This window comes from Neodiprion pinetum, chromosome 2 (genome assembly GCF_021155775.2).
Source record: "Neodiprion pinetum isolate iyNeoPine1 chromosome 2, iyNeoPine1.2, whole genome shotgun sequence".
Classification (NCBI taxonomy): Eukaryota; Metazoa; Arthropoda; class Insecta; order Hymenoptera; family Diprionidae; genus Neodiprion; species Neodiprion pinetum.
The window spans coordinates 7548152-7554151 of record NC_060233.1 but is presented as its reverse complement, the minus strand read 5'-3'; the positions used below and the strand labels follow the sequence as shown (position 1 = coordinate 7554151).

Here is a 6000-nt window from a genome sequence, read left to right as displayed (position 1 = left end):
AGTTTTTTGACCGGATCTGATTAAATTTTAAATTTTCAATTTTTTGATTTTTGATTTCAGATTCATAATCAGTGACTCCAAAAAAAACCATAGAATACTATGTTGTTGTAAAAGTTGAGTGGGTAGAATAATATGTGACTCGAAGGGTTGAGGATGAAAGAGTAGCTTTTCATTCATACGGTCCGGACCATTAATTTTTAATTTTCACGGGTAATCAAGGCGCGTGCGAGTTGCATGTGCATACATACATAAGATACATACATTTGTAACGTGGTACTCTATCCACACAGAAAGAGAGAAAAAGCAAGACGTATGCACGTGTGTACGTATATATACAACGCGAACCCTAAAAACGGTACTTTCATTTGTCAGGGTCTAGTTAGTGAACCGTGAACGTTCATTAAAACCTCCGCACGATTAAGAACAAATGATACAGATATACTCCACATGCATCCTGCGTGTTCGTCTTATTTTTTTTTTTTTACAACGTCTGCATGCCTGGTACGTACAAAGACGTTCACAAATCCAACTGTAACACCGTCGGACGTCATTTGAGGGAGACGAAAGTATCTCTTCGACGTAGGAAATCGAGTTTACGATCTTGGAAGTACCTTCTCGGTATCAGACACACCTTTATTGACCGTCAGATGCGTGTGACTTTTACGTGGTTCTCGAATTATACACAGTGGAAATCGTTGTGTATCGCGGCTCGAATGATATTACACCGACACTTGTGTCTTACAATTAGGTGGGTAGTATCCAGGTTTCGTACGCGTAATCATCTCCATTCACGAAATTGCGATATACGCGTGCAATGCACGTACGTATACCTGTAATAAGGGTATAATCCTTGACGCGTATCTTCTGCAGCGTCCGTTTTTACCTACGGGTTATAAAAAAAAAAATATAAATTTCAAGTTTCCGTTAGTTGCCATGATTTACCTTTTTAATGGAAAATCTATCGATTAATTATAAATTATCGGACATGTAAGTCAAATTCTGTAAAAGCTTGTGTTACAATATTGCAGGTAATGTAAAGTAAGTTTCACGTTAATATGCTTAACCGAGGTTTGAATTTTTACAATAATGTAATTGTGAAAAAAGAAACACGTGTTACAGAGGATTAAAAACCTTTTTTCCGGTAATTTTTTTTCTTTTTTTTGTACCGACACATGTAAATCTCACAAATTCCTCACTGATCTTTTTTTTTTTTTTTAAACGGCACCAAGTTCTTCTGACTTTAATGAAAATTTTGACGTGTTAAATATTCTTACGTTATTTCAACCTGTTCATTCCTAATTTTTTGTTTTTGTTGCAAATTTTCCGAAATTACGTTACACGCGATTCATATTGTACTATAATCGGAAGAAAAAAAATCCCCTTCTTCTTGCGAGTTTCATTGATATTCTCTGTGACTCCATTTCGATACATCCGATATATTAAAATAATCCAAATTATTATCTTCCGTACGTTGAACTTTTAAAATCACGTTATTTGGTGTAAATTTTTCAAAAGATTTTTAAATTTCTAATATCAATTCACATACCAAACCGAATCATTTTTCTCTCATTCGCATCAAAAATAACACTTGACGTGTCCAAGGGACGAAATTAGAAAAAAAAAAAGAAAGAGAGAAGAAGGAATCGAAAAACATCATTCTTTTGAGAAGAAGAAAATAATAATAATAACAACAATAATAATAATAATTCACCGCAAGGTTGCGTAAAAAATTTTATTCAAGAGACGCGTGCCGGACTCGAGGTTGCTAATTAACTTTAAGATATACATTAAAACAGCATATAATTAATACAGGCAATGCTCGTCTGTATAACGTATGTAATGCACGTAAGGCAAATTAAGGGAACCGCTCGCTGCTGCTTCTGATGATTCTCTGATGCGCGTCTCGAAGAAAGTACATCTCAGGGAGTCGTCGTCGTTCTTTTCGGACAAGGCGAGAGTCGCGGAGGTTTACTTCACTTATATTATACATATACATACACGGAGGTATGTGTGTATATAGACGTATATATATGTGTGTGTGTGTGTGTATAATATAAGTGAAGTTGGAGAGCGTCGAGAGAGTGGGGCGAGTAGCATAAGTATGGGAAGGACTCGAGAATAACGCTCATTCTGATACCAGCCTCAATGTAACAAGTATCTCGTTGCGGAAACTTTGTACATGTTGTTAAAGAAGTATAATATACACTACGTGTACATGTAAGTTAATAAATACAAAAGAAGAAGAAGAAGAAGAAACGTAATAATAAAACGGAAGAGAAAAAGAATACCGTAGAAAAATGTGCGACAGAGATATTTGTCCGGTAGAAAATTATTGTCAATTTAATAAATATTAATGACAATAATCGTATCAGGGATATTTAAATCGACGCGCGAAGAGGGAATTTGACACGTTTTTAAATTTCATTTCTTATTCGATTTATTCGCAAATTGATATATTTGCGTAGAAAATTTCAAAATTGAAATATAATAATAATAATAATAATAATAACAGCGATAATATTGAAAAAATTAAAAAACGAAACAAAAATCGAGTTTAAGGTGATGCGAAATTTTTGAGAAACAAATACTTGGACCGTAATTATGACACAGAGGAAAGTTACCAGTTTGTGAAAATAAGGAGGCTCTCAGAGCTGCTGCATCGGCATCAGGATAATAAGATCGACGTTGCATCGGTATTATCTGTATATATATTGATTCTGAGTGATCGCAGTGTTCTCCGTTCACCGGGAGATCTTCTCGAGGTCGTTACAGGTTGGTACAATACAAAATGTAATTAGAGACGTAATTATTTGGATTTTATTTATTACTCCACGCTGTAGGAATTTTCATTCTTCCACTTTACGTTAATCCAAGGCTTTCGTTCTTTTATTTTTTTATTTTTTTTATTTTTTCTTCTTTCACGCAACGTTGTACCGTTGTACAGAAACAAATGATATAATTTAAAATCGACATCGCGCGTAGTATATATGTAATAAGTGTGCGTATTCACATTCGCACGTGTTTAATAATTAGGTAGAGAGAAAGAGGAAAAGTTTTTAAAAGCGATTGTTGTTTAAATTCGTCTGTATAATATGTTGACGATGATTAACGCTTTTCCGATATTTCTCGTTTCTTTCTTTCTTTTATTTAACTTTTGCCACGATTCACACGACGCAGAAAACTCGAGCTGAGATCGGTCGAACGGTATTTTGTGTTTATGCCTGAACGTTAAATACATATTTGACGTATAATATGTTAATTAATATCGTTCGCAAGAACAGTTAAAGGTCACGATACAACTTCCAAACTTTTCTTTGCACATCGTTGCGTGTAACAATTACGTTAACGTTGAATAAGTAATTTTTATCAAATAGAAAAGGTAAAAATTTGACGTAAGTATAGAAAAGAAATTACACAAGGGCAGAACCGTGAAAGAATTCACATATTTTGCGCTATTCTTTACGATATGTTAACCTGTGAGAAAAATGCGGTTGTTACTCTGCGATACTTTTTACATTCCACGTGGATATTTTCTTTCTATTTTCTTATGCATACGTATATGTTACTATATATATATATGTGTGTGTGTGTGTAATCCTGGCTAGTCAAGCGGTGATTTTGTATGCACGGCGGTTTTAAAATCCGGATCTCATATAACTGTTCGGAGTACGGCATTCCGGTTAACCGGAAGTTTTCTTCTGTGATATTTGAACCCGACGGTATTCTCGCGTTTTTCGAAACTACTGCGAAATTCGACGAAACAAGACGGATGCGGCACGACTGATAATGATGAAATAAAACGAGGATAAATAAATTGACGAACATACGAGTATAAATAATAAGACAACGAAACTATGACTTTACAATTTTTAAGTATAATTTTCTGTCTTGACACGCATAAACAAATTCTGCGGATAAGGGTAAACGTTTAATTCATTGTCGGTGCATTTCCGGTGTGACAACTCGTCATGGGTGATGATATTTTTCGCGTCCCCAAAACCCACTGCCCGCCTCTAACAACCGGATTAGAACATTCGGAGACCGCCACTAGCTTTTATTAGGCACGCCAAGAGTGTCTTTTTACTCTGCGCGTGCTACAGTTTTGTTATTACGCGGATCGTTTACACAAAGTTATATTCGTATCACCCGGAAAAATTGTTCCGCGAGTGAAGAAATTTTTGTATAATTTTTATTTTCACTCTCTCTCTCTCTCTCTTTTTTAAGAGACTGTAAATTTAAACTTGGAACTTTTATACATCGTTTGAAAATTTTCAATTTTACTCGTTTGCCAAATACTTATTACTATAATATAAATGTGTGATTTAGTTTGAAATAAAAACTATGAATATTTAAACTTGGTACAGTTAAAGACTTTAAAATATGTGTAATACAATTTATAACGATTGGATTGGGTTCGTTTTATTTCGTTTTGTTCATCGTTTTTATTTTCCAAGATACGAAAAATATCTCGCGAATCATAATTTTGGATTTGAAAGACCTGGAGAAAATTTTGCGTTGCAATTACCAACAAAAGGATCGACGACAGCGCAAAATGGTTAGGCGTGCCTCGTTTTTCGTAACGATACCTGTTTTACTCAATTTTTCTAGTCATTATAAGAAATGAGATTTTTCTCAGTGCAGTGCGAAATTAGTCGCAATTCTGCAACCTCGGCTTGTATGAACAATGAAACTTTCCTCTACAAAGAATATCAAAGAGGTGTATTACGTGTAGGCGGTTAGTTACGAAACGATGCGAAATTAAAACGCTAACACAATTCAGCAGCAATTATCGCGGTGTTTTAATCTTTCCAGGCTCTTTGCGTCAAGAAAATTACGCCTGACGTGATGTCTGTTGTGAAAAATCGTCGCTTTTACTCATATAATTTCTGCAAGCATTTCGCGTGTCTTATTCGTTGCAAATCTAAACACCGATGAAATCGGAAACTTGCCGAGTAATCAATTTTTGGGATCGAGTTGAACACTTTTTTTTTTGAACTGCAAAATATACGCGGCGAAATTTATACACTTGCTTCCGAGTTTTCGTTAAGCGCTTTTAGACGATTTACAGTTTTCAATAATAGATGAAAATAATAATAATACTGTTGATGGAATAAAATTTTTTCAATACTTTTTCCACATAATATAACGCAGTCAACGTTTTATTTCTAAGTTGTTTTGCACAGTTCTGAATTTCTGTAAATATCCGAATAATCATGAAGATTGTCGGCGAATTTCGCGGGAGAATGTAAAAAAAAAAAATAAAAATTAAACAACTCATGGAATTCTCATCTTTTCTACGATTATTACGAAATCGTTTTGAAATTCTCTGTAAATTTCTTAAACTGTTAAAATGCGCCTTGCTATTGTTTTACAGTTAAAATTGTACTTGAATCGATTATTCACATAATCGTTAATAATTATTACAGAAATTAACCAATAATTATTATTCTATGGAAAATTTCAAACAGTTGTCTTTATCCTGCGTCGATTATACGTATTTTCAGATAAAATTTCTCACACACTTCCGTAGATATTCGAGCTATTGGATACCGGTTGATCCAATTCAGCTGGATCATTGAGTGGATCGGTACGATAAAAAAATTTTTTAAAAAACAAACGGGAAAACAAAGAAATGAAAAAGTAAAAACAGTGTTTTGCCAGCCAACAGGCCGACGAAATGCCTCTGAAATACTAGCACCGGAACTGATTGCCAATGATTGGGAAGAACGTAGCATTGAATAAAAAGACAAGGTCTAAAGACAATTTTTACGATTCGCAGAAAAATCTTCCTATATCTGTATATATTATTATGTATATAATATATACGTGTATGATGTTTTAGTCGATGATTTTCTAATTTGTCTTGTTTTGTTTGCAAAATTTCATCTCGATTAACAATATCGCTTCACGACGCGGCGAAAATTTTTGCGGTTTGATTTTCATGACGCAAATCGTAAAGAGGGAATTGTTTTAATTCAGTCTTGAAAAGTACATCGAACC

The 6000-nt window shown here is 34.2% G+C and overlaps 1 protein-coding gene across 1 annotated transcript in view; it reads left to right on the top strand.

Annotated features, from left to right (window-relative positions):
• The first annotated feature begins 2128 nt into the window (after positions 1-2128).
• The window catches only part of LOC124211374 (uncharacterized), a 30026-nt gene continuing 26154 nt past the window's right edge, over positions 2129-6000 (top strand). Inside the window, exon 1 of the mRNA XM_046610369.2 lies at positions 2129-2772. The gene's annotated coding sequence lies outside the window, so the exon portion shown is untranslated. The remainder of the gene's footprint in view (positions 2773-6000) is intronic.